The sequence below is a fragment of the Bombyx mori genome, chromosome 22 (assembly GCF_030269925.1).
Source record: "Bombyx mori chromosome 22, ASM3026992v2".
Taxonomy (NCBI): Eukaryota; Metazoa; Arthropoda; class Insecta; order Lepidoptera; family Bombycidae; genus Bombyx; species Bombyx mori.
In genome coordinates this window covers 16,015,704-16,029,455 of record NC_085128.1, presented here as the reverse complement: position 1 = coordinate 16,029,455, position 13,752 = coordinate 16,015,704, and the positions used below count along the sequence as shown (strand labels likewise).

Here is a 13,752-nt window from a genome sequence, read left to right as displayed (position 1 = left end):
CCACAATCCACTTTCAAATCCTTGTTCAAAAACTCTATTGCATTGGTACGATGGGTATGCTCCTTTCAGATGAGAAAACATGATTATTTCGCAGCAGAAACAGATCGTTACGTTACGTTACGTTACGTTACGTGACGCTACCAAGCTATGACCAAATCACACCCTTCGCTCCTGCTCTACAAGTCTTATGTTTTCAGGTTCGAAGACAGTGACTCTTTGGATAGTGTTATCATGGACTATGTTCTTCCACCTAGTTTTATCAAATGCAACGTAGATAGCTACACATATGCTTGGGCTCATCAAGGCTTTACAGGTGTGCATCTGCTGATACGTTTTCCTTGCTTTTTGCCTTTTACTCAAAATTTCTCGAGCCATTCTTCAACTCTATAAGACACAGAGCGACTTTTTTTATTGTTTACGTGGGTGGACGAACTCACGGCCTTACCTGGTGTTAAGTGATACGCCCCCCACCTAGAGATATGAGTTTTAAGGTCTCAGTATAGTTACAACGGCTGCTCCGCCCGTCAAACCGAAACGCTTTACTGCTTCACGGCAAAAATAGGCGGGGTGGTGGTACCTACCCGTGCAGACTCACAAGAGGTTCTGCCACCAGTAAGAGGAGTGTACTTGTTTTGGTGATACTGGAAGATATCACAGCACTGGCTCTGCTATGACTCGGAAGGATAATCGTTTAGCATTTGATTTGTAGTACATTTATTTTTGACAAATCAAAGCGCTCGTATTAATTTACATTATTTAAATTAATTAATCGACTCGTCAAATAATAATTAGGGTTTTTTTTTATGGTAAGGGGTCACCGTCGCTCATGGACGTCAGCAATACCAGGGGCAGAGCCAAGCCGCTGCCTAGCTGTGGTAGCACGGATGTTTGCACGTAAACAAATTTCACCATTCTACAATTCAATTTCCGTTTAACTTTCGTTTAATTCTGACGTAGCTTGCTTGCTACTTCGATAAATATTTAAATTCATTACGAAGCTGTCAATCGAAGTATTTACTGAGCACTTTCATTCATACTTGAGCACAAAAGCTCCTATTACGGCCCCGTCTGCAACCGTAGTTCATGCGATCTTAGACGGTTAGGTTCGGTGAGTATTACGGTACTCGATGTCAAATTATGACGTAGTGAAGAGTTCTTTTTTTTTTAAGTGAGCTTATACTCATTTATACATACTCTATGGTGGGCGCATCACTAAATGTATTAACTTCAAGGATCTATTGAAGCTATACGAGACGTATCAGTAGTAGGTTACTAGACGTCATTTCGGATCCTCCTGATCCACTAACGGTGCTTGTCGGTAACCCAAGCAGCGGTCATCGTTCTCGTCGAACCCGTCACTTGCGACGATGGGCTCTGCGAGTAAATTAACCCACAGACACAGCCCACTGAGTTTCTCGCTGGATCTTTTCAGTGAGTCACGTTTCCAATCCGGCTTTAGATTCTGCGAAGCACGGCTCTTGCTAGGGTTCGTGTTAGCAACATCATCAGGTTTGAGCATCGTGAGCTCACCTACTCGCCCGGTGACGCTGATATGGTCTCTCAAGACTATCAGCTTAGGTAGGAACAAAAAAAGGTAAGTGGTTAGATTAATGGCTTAGGAAGTTATAGAAGACGACATAGAATTGGTGGAGTCAGAATTAACTCTTTCCGAGCTTTGTCTCGATACAGAGATCGGGCGATATAGCATTTAAGAAAATAAAATTTAAAAGTTAAAAAGTACACTTAAATAGTCGGCCGAAATATTTTTTTATAATTACCTAGTAAATATTCACAATTCACAATTGCAGGATATTGAAACAGGGGAGAAAAATATTGGTATTGCGATCGGTCTTTGATACGTGTGCAATGTTCAAGTTACTCGGAAGTCTTGAAGTATGTGAAAAATACCTTCAAATGTCCCGTTACATAGAGGTATATTCAGCTGGCAATATATCTGTCTATCTGCTATCATTAGCAGCTAGCAAACTACTAAAATCGTTTTAAAAAGGGACCATGCCAAATGGCATCGCATCCCTAGACTTATCGAGAACATTCTCGGGAAAGCCAGTCGTTTCGACATGTGTTTCGCCATTTGATAATAGATGGCATTGCACTTCTCGAGTGTTCTCGATTTTACTAGTTATTTTAATATTCGTTTCTGCTATTCGACGATAGATGGCGTTGTTCTTACCGGCGTAACATTATCACGAAAATGCTAATTCACGGCGACCCAAAAATGAGATTTGATCGCGAAACTTTCATTTTTCCTTTATAGTGAATTTTAATAGCTTCAATGCGTCTTTAAAGAGTGTATCCTTCTATTTTTATTATTGGTGTACGTTGTACTTATCATCTGTCAAGTACTGACAGCGTGACTCGTGACAACTGTTGAAATGGCGGGCTGGCTATTCAAAATCTATATATATAAAAATGATTTGCTGTTCGTTAATCTCGCTAAAACTCGACAACGGCTGGACCGATTTGGCTAATTTTAGTCTTAAATTATTTGTGGAAGTCCAGAGAAGGTTTAAAAGGTAGATAAATATGAAAATGCTCGGAGTTAAATAAAAATAACAATTTTGTTTTTCCTTATGTGTCCCCCGTCGGACGGATTCCCTTTGTTTGTTTTAAGTTTATTTTATACAAAAGCTTAAGTCTTTTATTTATCGATTGAGGCACTACGAAGTCTGCTGGGTCAGCTAGTCAAATATAATAATGACTTACTTCAACGTAAATAATAATAATTAATAATATAACCTAAACGTCAGAGACATATGACAGCAGTAAAAATACGAAAAGTGTCTTCAGTATTCGAATCAAGTAACAGTGATTTTCACGATAAAAAATATCTAGTGTACAAAATATATTTGCTATTTGAAGTGATCGTGGCTTAAAATCGAATCGAGCATTGCGACTGTGCCTGTATTCAAATACCACAGATAAGTACCTCTTGTGAAATATGATGACAGATATAATATAATATGATATGACATGATCTGTGCAATAAATAAATTAAAAATATAAACTAGTGAAATAAAAATCAAACCCTCAAAAATTGCAATATGCGAAATAACTAAACAATTGAGACACGGACCTCGAGTCTTAAAATGTGCGAATGTGCGAAAATGTTTTTCACCTGTTTCTACACATTAAAAAAATAAGGAAGTTGCATTGCAAGATTTCTGCGTAATTTTGTTTCACAAAGATAAGATACGTTTGTTTGCTTGGATGTGAATTGATAGAGTGTTAAAATTTTAAAATAATACCAGTGAAAGCTTATGTATTCACTCCAACTGGTTGCTAGAATGTGGCACTCAAACTTTTTTTTAATTTTTTGGTCAGCGCTTCTCAAGTCTAACTTTCACTTTATAGATAATTCAATTATATTTTTTTAGCTGTGTGGTAGTCATGGCCACTTTTACTTAATGTTGAGGGATTACCGGAGTCTACCGGATGAACTATGAACTAGTCGGATGCCGCCTCCACCTCAACACAGATTAGTAACATTCTCGAATCCACTAAATAACGACTGTATTAAGCTTCAAACGGAATCTATCCTCTTCTGCCTACAGATGAAGGCTTATACAGAGGGTATCGCTAATTATAATTTTTAATACTAAGTTATCCCCGTACTGGACTGACCAGATCCGTACTACCCTCGACACCACAGTTTACGATGCTCTACACTCGGCGGCAGATAGAGGCAAATGCCGTGGAATGATCCGGAATAAGCTCTTGTTGCGACGAGATGGTCACAACCCTCAGTATTGAAGAAGCCCAAGCAAGAAGAATAAGATCCCCGTATTGGAGTTGAAAAATTTCTAATTCCTGACAATACTTGTCGGCTGCTTCCTTACAACTCTACTGTGTCCCAGAAGCCAACGATGTCGGATCAGACTGACATAAAAGACCGCCATTATTCAACCTAGATCGTTAATTATTTTCAAAACAGTATTTAAAATTTGAAAACCTCATTAAGATACGCACGAACCGGCTCACATAAAGGGTTTTGAAATAATAAAGAAGGTAATTTTCGCTTATTCATTAAATGTAATTAGAAGCGGAGCGATAATGACGGGGCTTGCCTAAATTAATAACATGCAAAATAACAGACGAGTCAGTGGTGGTAATGTGTACGATGCGGAGAGCTTCGTAAGGCTTAACGACCGTGCGTTGGATTCCAGTGGTACTCAAACTGTTCCTTAGCACTGTTTGCTGTAAATAACAGGAGGGACAATGCTAAGAGGATGACTTAAAAAATGGCTCAGTAAAATGTTTACGTCGGCTGTTTCTGCTGAGGCCTAATAATCAAATCCTTGAGCCATCCTACTTCTTCTGTGTCGTCTGTCCATTGAAGCAGTATCATTACCTATTAAATAGCAAATAGGTAATGCTATCTTGCTTAGACTGGTGGACGAGCTCACAGCTCACCTGGTATTAAGTGGTGACTGGAGCCCATAAACATCTACAGCGTAAATGTGCCACTACCAAATAGGCAGAGTGGTGGTACCTACCTGTGAGTAACTACAAGACGTCCACTACCACCACCACCAGTCATCCCCACATTTCCATGAGTTTTCTACTCAAATATTATAAATGTCTCAAATATTAGTAATAAAGCATGTCATGAATCTGCACCGGTAGTACCCGTTTTCCTGCTGATGAAAGGTGAAGTTATTTCAAAACGAATTTTGTGTTCTATTAATTTAAATAGCGCGGAACGGGAAACGGCCATTTTGTGTTGCGTCGTCAATCAGCGCGTGATTTGTGTTTGGTTACTGAAAACGCAGCATTTAACGAATTCGGGGACTTAACGATTGGTTACGCTGTTGGGCCGGTTTTTTTTTGCCATCGACACTCCTTTATACAAACCGAAAACCAGACCACCAAAGAAAGAAATTGTTTGAGATGATCCCATCATCTCGTTTTTACCTTCGCACCGCCCGCCATCGGACTAGAGTTCATTCATCCTACCTGGAGCCACTTCATCCACAGGGCATTTCCAGAGATTTTTTTGCCACGTACCATGCGGCTTTGAAATGAGTTCCCCTCCACGGTGTTTCCCGACGGTTATGATATGTCCTTCTTCAAACGAGGGTTGCGGAGAGTATCTACTCAGGTACACAGCGACTTAGCTCTGTCCTGGGCACTGTTGACATTTACGAGGGACGGTAACCATCTCCGTGACTATCAGGTGGGCCATATGCTCGTCTGCCTATAAGGGTTATAAAAAAAGCAACATAACAGCTGCGACTCAGCCATGGGTTAAGGTATCTTAATCGTAGACAATGAGATATTTTCATGCAAGTGGTTTTTTTTTCAAGTTCAAAATAAAAATTACTCACTCGATAATTTATTTGTAATCTCTAAGTCGATCAGATATTATTTGGATTCGGTAAAAATAGGTCGATTAGGTAAAAACACGAAGTTTGAGAGCCACATGTCCAGCAATTCGAGTAAGACTGCTGAAATTCCTCGATACAACTTTAAGAACGTAATATGATTTACGATCGGCTGTTTGTTGAATCAAGGCTTTTCGCGACTTTAATAAGTTTTATAATTAATCAACTCTATTTTGACATGTCGATTGGTATTTAAAGCGAGCTGTTTTTTTTATTTGTGAGGTTTCAAACTTTGAAATCGGTACGACAAACTTACCGAAACAAGAATTGTTAAGGTTTAATACATACTAATGGTAGTCGAAATTCGACTATAATTAATTGAAATTATAAGTTTGTACATTGTTATGTTTCTATTGTCAAAGACAATTAATTTATTTCCTATAATCACAGATTTCGCCAAGACTACACTATAGACAAATAATATTAAAGACAAACAATATTAATCTATTCTCAACTTGACCACAGACTTTAAACACACTTTAAATAATAACAAAAGTTTGACAATAAACGAAGAGTATATATGCGTGTGTGTGTGTCAAATACATGGTAGCGTGTGTCATGTTTCTTTTATTTATTTAATGACTTTTTAAAGGCATAATTAAAAAAAAAAGACATTCTGCACTCCTTCTCTATATTCTCTATAAGTGTGAGAATATTCATACTCCTCCGTCCGCGTTATTTTCGTAAAAAGGGGTACAAAGTTTTTTCTTCACGTATTAATACATATATAGATTTACTATATTTAGAAAAGGAAATATGATAAATCAAGGAAGTAAGCTTCACGTTTGTTTTTACAGTTTAAAAATAAAAATACAGTCAAATGAATAAGCGAATCACTTTCAAACCTTAGAATATTGAGATTCGATTTTTACAATGTCATTAAGAATGCAGCTATGAATGTTTTACAGGAATTGTTATTCCGCTCTTTAAAACTAGCTTTTTTTTAAATACAGGCTAGAATTAACATTACCAATACCTACTCGTAGTTTCTCGGATAAATCTGTATGTATAGCACGTCATGTAAAATAACTTTTTATCTGATATTGTGTCATTTGTGTTCTGATTTAAAAGTGTTATTGATTTGTGATCGAAGTCTAAATAGAATATTATACTTTAATAATAATTTTTATTTTTAATTAAAAAGTTTAACTATATGTGACCTATTATTTTACCTGACTGTCCAGCAAACGTCCATACCACGTTGAAAACACCGGTTCTCGTCCGATCACCGAAGTCAAGCAACGTCGGGCGCAGTCAGTACTTGGATGGCTGACCTCCTGGGAACACTGCGTGATGTTAGCCTTTTGCTTCTTAAGAAATTCTGAAACTATCACTTCATTGAAATTATCATTAAATTTAGTTATAATTTCTATTAATATAATACAACAGTTTTGAAATATTTCTGTGCGTATTGGACTCCCTACACCAGTTGCGGGGGCGTTAATGATGAGAATCTTTGTGGGAAGTGAGAAGTAATAATGTTAACTAGAGGACCCGCAGTAGTCGAAATTCGACTATAATTAATTGGAATTGTAAGTTTGTACACTATTATGATATTGTATTTTATACTTCTATAATCACAAATTTCGTCAAGGCTACACTCTAAAAAATATTTGTAGCGTGCAACATTCGGTTGCACTCGGGCGTCATCGGTCGCGATCGGAGTTCCCGAACGCGCAGGTGTCCCGTGACGTCACACGGCGAGATTCGCGCGCGTCGATTTAAGTGATTTGTAAAAACGTATTATAATTTTAGTTTGAATTGGTGTCATGTAGTGCCTAGTGACTTGTTTACTCTTTATACTTTTTATTAGAACATTGTACACATAATATTATATTATTATATGATTGTTGAATTGGTGTGTTTGACTTTTATGTGTTCGGAGCATAATATTCCCGAGAGTACAAATAACAAACTACAGTGGTGACCCCGACGTGATTCAGTGTACAAGTTATAAAATTAAATATAATAAATCGTTGTATTAACAAGAAAGACTTAGTGATGACTTCAAATAGTGACAAGATGGAAAATGCGAGCGAGGTTTGTCGTGTTGGCTTTAAAGTCCCGCCATTTTGGCCTAACGAGCCCGCGTTGTGGTTCGTACAATTGGAAGGACAGTTCGCGCTTTCAAATATCACGGTTGATGCGACAAAATTTTACCACGTCTTGGCAAATCTAGATTATAAATACGTGTGTGAAGTTAAAGACATCATAACTAATCCGCCAACGGAAAACAAATACGAGAAGATAAAAACTGAGTTGATTTCGCGGTTATCTGCGTCCCAAGAACAACGAGTGAGACAGCTTCTTACACATGAAGAACTGGGCGACAGAAAACCGTCACAATTCCTGCGACACTTACGAAATCTAGCTGGATCAGATGTACCTGACGAGTTCGTTCGGTCATTATGGACGAGTCGTTTACCTAGTCACGTACAAGCGATTATAGCAGTGCAAGTCGATCTCCCTCTAGACTCAGTCGCTCAAATTGTTGATAAAATTCATGAGATTACGCTCCAACCTCAGAATCAAGTGGCTGCAATGTCTACGGCAGTTCCCACAACCGAAGTTTCTTCTTCTACGTTTACTATGGAACAACTGACACGCCGCATTGATGATCTCGCAAAGAAGATGGATGAGCTGTCGGCTATTTCCCATTCGCGCTCGAGAACTCGAGCACAGTCCCCGCGCTGGCGTCAACGATCCCGAAGCCGCTCCAGCGTAGATACAAGGCTCTGCTGGTACCATCGACGTTTTGGTAACAAATCTACGAAGTGCCGGGAGCCGTGTTCCTTCAGAGAGGGAAACGAAACAAGCAGTCAGTGAAGACGGCGACTCCTGACTGCGGTAGTGTGACAGCTGGCCGTGTTTTTGTAACCGATCGTAAGACAAAAGTGCAATATTTAGTTGACACCGGTTCAGACTTATGTGTTTACCCGTATAAGTGCGTACAAAATCGACAATGTGTGAAAACAGACTATAAACTGTATGCAGCAAACGGTTCAACCATAAACACGTTCGGTTGGATAAACATTTCTTTAGATTTTGGACTTAGACGTGCATTCTTTTGGCGTTTCGTTATAGCCGACGTCGGCAAGCCTATTATAGGCATAGATTTTTTGTCGCATTATAACTTATTACTGGATGCTAGACATCACCGTTTGATAGACAATATAACGTCGCTCAGTGCTCACGCTCAACCTGCGTCAACCGATTTATATCAAATTAAGTCTGTTACAGGTACTTCACGCTATCATGATTTGCTTTCTCAGTTTCCGGACATCACTCGTCCGGCTGGGGACCTGTCTAAGCGTAAAATTAAACATAATACGTTTCACCACATCCGTACCACTCCAGGGCCACCAGTATTCAGTCGTCCTCGTCGTCTAGCACCGGATCGACTCCGAATAGCCACCCGTGAGTTCGAGGATATGGTAAGAGCAGGTATTGCAGTAAGATCAGACAGTCCATGGTCATCGCCATTACACTTAGTTCCGAAGAAAAATAATGAGTGGCGCGTGTGTGGCGACTATCGGGCATTAAATGCGCGTACAATACCTGACCGATACCCGGTTCGCCATATAGGCGACTTTTCACATAACCTTTTTGGGTGTACCGTCTACAGCAAAATCGATTTGATCCGAGCTTATAATCAATTACCAGTAAACCCAGCAGATATAGCGAAAACAGCTGTTACGACTCCTTTCGGATTATTTGAATTTCCGTTTATGAGCTTCGGTCTTTGCAACGCAGCTCAAACATTTCAACGCTTCATGGATGAAATCTTGAGAGACCTTGACTTTTGTTATCCTTATATCGATGATATTTTAATAGGGAGCCAGAACGAGACATTGCACCTGGAACATCTGAAGAAAGTATTTCAACGTCTCCAGGACCACGGCGTTGTTATTAATGTTTCGAAATGCGTGTTTGGTGAGCCTCAGGTAGATTTTTTAGGCTACGCCGTATCATCTTCGGGCACCAGACCGCTTCTTCAGAAAGTGGAGGCGATCCAGAACTTCCCGCAGCCGAAAACTATCAAAGAATTACGAAGATTTCTGGGTATGGTTAATTTTTATAGACGTTTCATGCCTAAAGCTGCAAATATCCAGGCTCCACTCCATAATGTTTTGTCCGGCCCAGCTTTAAAACCCCGTACGCCTATTACCTGGTCAGCTGAACTGCTGGAAGCCTTTATCGCTTGTAAGAAAAGTTTAGCTGAAGCGACATTGCTAGCTCATCCTAACCCATCGGCAGCTTTGATACTCTGTACGGATGCTTCTGATAATGCAATCGGTGCCGTACTACAGCAAAAGACAGATGAAGGACAGCAACCACTCGGATTCTTTTCAAAAAAATTGAATAAAGCTCAAAGAAAGTATAGCCCATTCGATAGAGAGTTGTTAGCTATCTATGAAGCAGTAAAGCACTTTAGACATATGGTGGAAGGCAGAGTTTTCACTGTGCTTACCGATCACAAACCAATAGTCTCAGCATTCAAAAAAGCATCAGAAAACTGTTCTCCGCGGCAATTTCGCTATTTTGATTTTGTGTCACAATTTACAACCGATGTACGACATATTTCAGGAGACGATAACGTAGTGGCAGACGCTCTTTCCCGCACAGAAGCAATTACGAGTGAGCTTGATATGCATGCTTTAGCATCTTCGCAAAAAGACGACCAAGAACTATAAAAACTGCTAGAATGCGGCTCTTCACTTGACCTACAGAAAATCAACATTTCTGGTTCGGGTGAGAGCTTATATTGTGATACTCGTAGCCCTTCTCTTCGACTTTATCTGACGTCACAGTTTCGTAAACAAGCGTTCGATAATATTCACGGGTTGAGTCATCCAGGAGTAAAAGCTACTGTAAGATTGATGACACAGAAATATGTCTGGCCTAGCATTAAGAAGGACTGCAGCAACTGGGTACGCACATGTCTCCCATGCCAGCGCGCGAAAATCACACGGCATATACAGTCTCCCGTACATGCGTTTATTCCTCCATCTAATAGATTTAGTCACGTACATATAGATCTCATTGGACCTCTGCCAGCTTCACACGATTTTAAATACTGTCTTACAGTAGTGGACAGATTTACACGTTGGCCAGAGGTTATGCCGCTCTATGATATCAAAGCTGAGACAGTGGCAAGAGCCTTCGTTACGGGCTGGATATCACGTTTTGGCTGCCCAGAGAAAATTACGACGGACAGAGGTAAACAGTTCGATGCATATTTGTTTAAAGAACTTTCTAGATTAACAGGAGCCCATCATATTCAAACAACAGCGTACCATCCAGCCGCAAATGGTATGGTCGAAAGATTCCACCGCCAGCTCAAATCGGCAATTATGTGCCACGAGAACGATGAATGGTATGAAGTTCTACCTTGGGTACTTCTCGGAATACGTTCGGCATGGAAGGAAGATGTTGGTTCGTCATCTGCAGAGTTGGTGTATGGAGAACCCCTACGATTACCGGGTACATTTTTCAACACCTCGACAACAGAAGTCGTAGACCATAATGATTTTCTTTCCCGTCTAAGAGCCTACATCCGAAAGATCAAACCAACGCCTGTGATACATCATGGTACTTCTCCAGTTTTCATAAGTAAACAGTTATCATCTTCAAATCAAGTTTTTCTCCGCCAAGACGCTATTAGAAAACCTCTGCAGCCGCCATACACAGGACCCTATACGGTACTAGAACGTCGAGATAAATATTACAAAATAGATATCAAAGGAAAGCCTGCCACGGTGTCATTAGACAGATTGAAGCCGGCGTACTTCTTAAGCGACTCGGAATCTCACTTTGCTGATTCATCTCCAAGCATTTCACGTTCAGTGCAAAGAACGAAATCTGGACGTCAAGTACGCTTTCCCGATTTTTATCGACCGTAACGGTCTCCGGGGGGGCTGATGTAGCGTGCAACATTCGGTTGCACTCGGGCGTCATCGGTCGCGATCGGAGTTCCCGAACGCGCAGGTGTCCCGTGACGTCACACGGCGAGATTCGCGCGCGTCGATTTAAGTGATTTGTAAAAACGTATTATAATTTTAGTTTGAATTGGTGTCATGTAGTGCCTAGTGACTTGTTTACTCTTTATACTTTTTATTAGAACATTGTACACATAATATTATATTATTATATGATTGTTGAATTGGTGTGTTTGACTTTTATGTGTTCGGAGCATAATATTCCCGAGAGTACAAATAACAAACTACATATTAATAAAGACAAACAATATTTAATCTCAATTTGACAACAGACGTCAAGAACAAAAGTTTGACAATAAATAAATAGTATGCGTGTGTGCGTCAAATACATGGTATGTAGTGTGTGTAATCATCACCATCATAATCATCATCATCTCCCATCACCCTCCCCCGCTGGCCCGGCGTCCCGAGGGGGAGGGTGATGGGAGAGATGTGCTCCGCACTAAACGCTTCACTCTCCTCCCCTTGCCTTTTCATGAGTTCTGTCTCATGCGAGGGTTGGACGTTGGTTGTTGAGCGACAGGAGGTTTTAGTCGGTTCGACTCCGACATGCCCCACCCTCCATCCCCAGTGGAGGGTGGGAGTCCGGCGATTTCCTCCTGTCAAAAAAAAAAAAAAAAATGTAGTGTGTGTAATGTTTTCTTTATTGATTTAATGTATATTTTATGCATTATTTAAAAAAAATATTAGCATTTAGATCAGTGTCGATAATTTTTAAAACCAAAAAAAATAATAGTAGGATGAAACCCATTACAAAAGGAGGGGAATATTATAAAAATGAAAGGAAAAATAATTTACGGGCGATGTGAGGTCGGGAAGGGGTTGGGGGGGGGGGGGGGGTAGGTTTAGGGTAAAAAACGGTTTTTCTCGATTTCCGGCAAAACTAAAAGTCCTATGGAAAAAAGTCAAATGGCAAAGTTGTAGGTAATAAAAAGATCTAACACTTTTGTATTTACACTTTTTTCACATAACCTCAAAATTTATGTAAAAAATTAAAAAAACCAAGTTTTATTTTTATTTTTATCTTTTTCAAAAAAAAAAAAATGTTTTCGAAATTTGCTGAAAACTTACCTTTTTATGTCCCAAATACGCTGTAATTTATTTGATTAGAAATATTTATTTTTTCACCTTATTTTGAATTAATATCGAAAAAGGACCCTAATTTTCAATCGAAAGTTCACCCGTCAAAATATCAGCTTTTTTCAAAAAGTTGGTATGTTTTCTGCTCGTTGAAATCTCTACTTTCCGATGGTGAAAAAAAAATTATGTTACTATAGTAAATCTTCTCAGAAAATGCAAAAAATCTAAAAAAATCTCGAATTCGAATATATTTTTTTAAGTATTATATACCATTTTTTATTTTAATATTTACACTTTAATTACTCGAAAAACATAAGATTACATGTTACATTGATAGAAAAAAATTTCAAATCAAAATATAGTACTATAATTAACAAACAAATAAGTTAATAAAATTCATATTTAATAAGACATTTACAATATTTGGAGAAAGTTGTCGAATCTTCTTTAAATTATATGCGTAGATGCCTATTTATAACTATTTTTAGATAACTTAATATTATATACCTGAGTGACCTACGAAAAATTTTAGCACATCAAAAGGTATTTGAAATACATGAAAGTCAGCCAAAAGTTAGTTATTAAAAAATAATAATCTCCTTAATTTTGCACAAACAAATTTAGTTACTCCCAGGAAAAAAATTATTTCTAAATACATAAACAATATATTAAAAATCTATAAAAAATATATAAATATATATATAAAATATATATATTTTTAATAACTAACTTTTGGCTGATTTTCATGTATATTTCATATGTTTCAAATATCTTTTGATGTGCTAAAATTTTTCGTAGGTCACTCAGGTATATAAGTTATCTAAAAATAGTTATAAATAGGCATCTACGCATATAATTTAAAGAAGATTCGACAACTTTCTCCAAATATTGTAGATGTCTTATTAAATATGAATTTTATTAACTTATTTGTTTGTTAATTATAGTAGTATATTTTGATTTGCAATTTTTTTTTATCAATGTAACTTATAATCTTATGTTTTTCGAGTAATTAAATGGTAAATTTTAAAATAAAAAATTGTATATAATAATTAAAAAAATATATTTGAAATCGAGTTTTTTTTTACTATAGTAACATTTTTTTTTCACCATCGGAAAGTAGAGCTTTCAACGAGTAGAAAACATACCAACTTTTTGAAAAAAGCTGATATTTTGACGGGTGAATTTTCGATTGAAAATTAGGGTCCTTTTTTGATATTAATTCAAAATAAGGTGAAAAAATAAATATTTCTAATCAAATAAATTACAGCGTA

General features: G+C 38.1%; 2 non-coding genes across 2 annotated transcripts; one reads left to right on the top strand and one right to left on the bottom strand.

The window, feature by feature from the left end:
* Nucleotides 1-6,585: 6,585 nt before the first annotated feature.
* On the top strand, nucleotides 6,586-6,704 carry LOC119630278 (5S ribosomal RNA). The gene has a single exon (XR_005246067.1). It is a non-coding gene; the product is annotated as a 5S ribosomal RNA (ribosomal RNA).
* A 1,378-nt stretch (nucleotides 6,705-8,082) lies between these two features.
* Mir2736 (microRNA mir-2736) lies at nucleotides 8,083-8,166 on the bottom strand. The gene has a single exon (NR_107292.1). It is a non-coding gene; the product is annotated as a microRNA mir-2736 (primary transcript).
* Nucleotides 8,167-13,752: the final 5,586 nt, after the last annotated feature.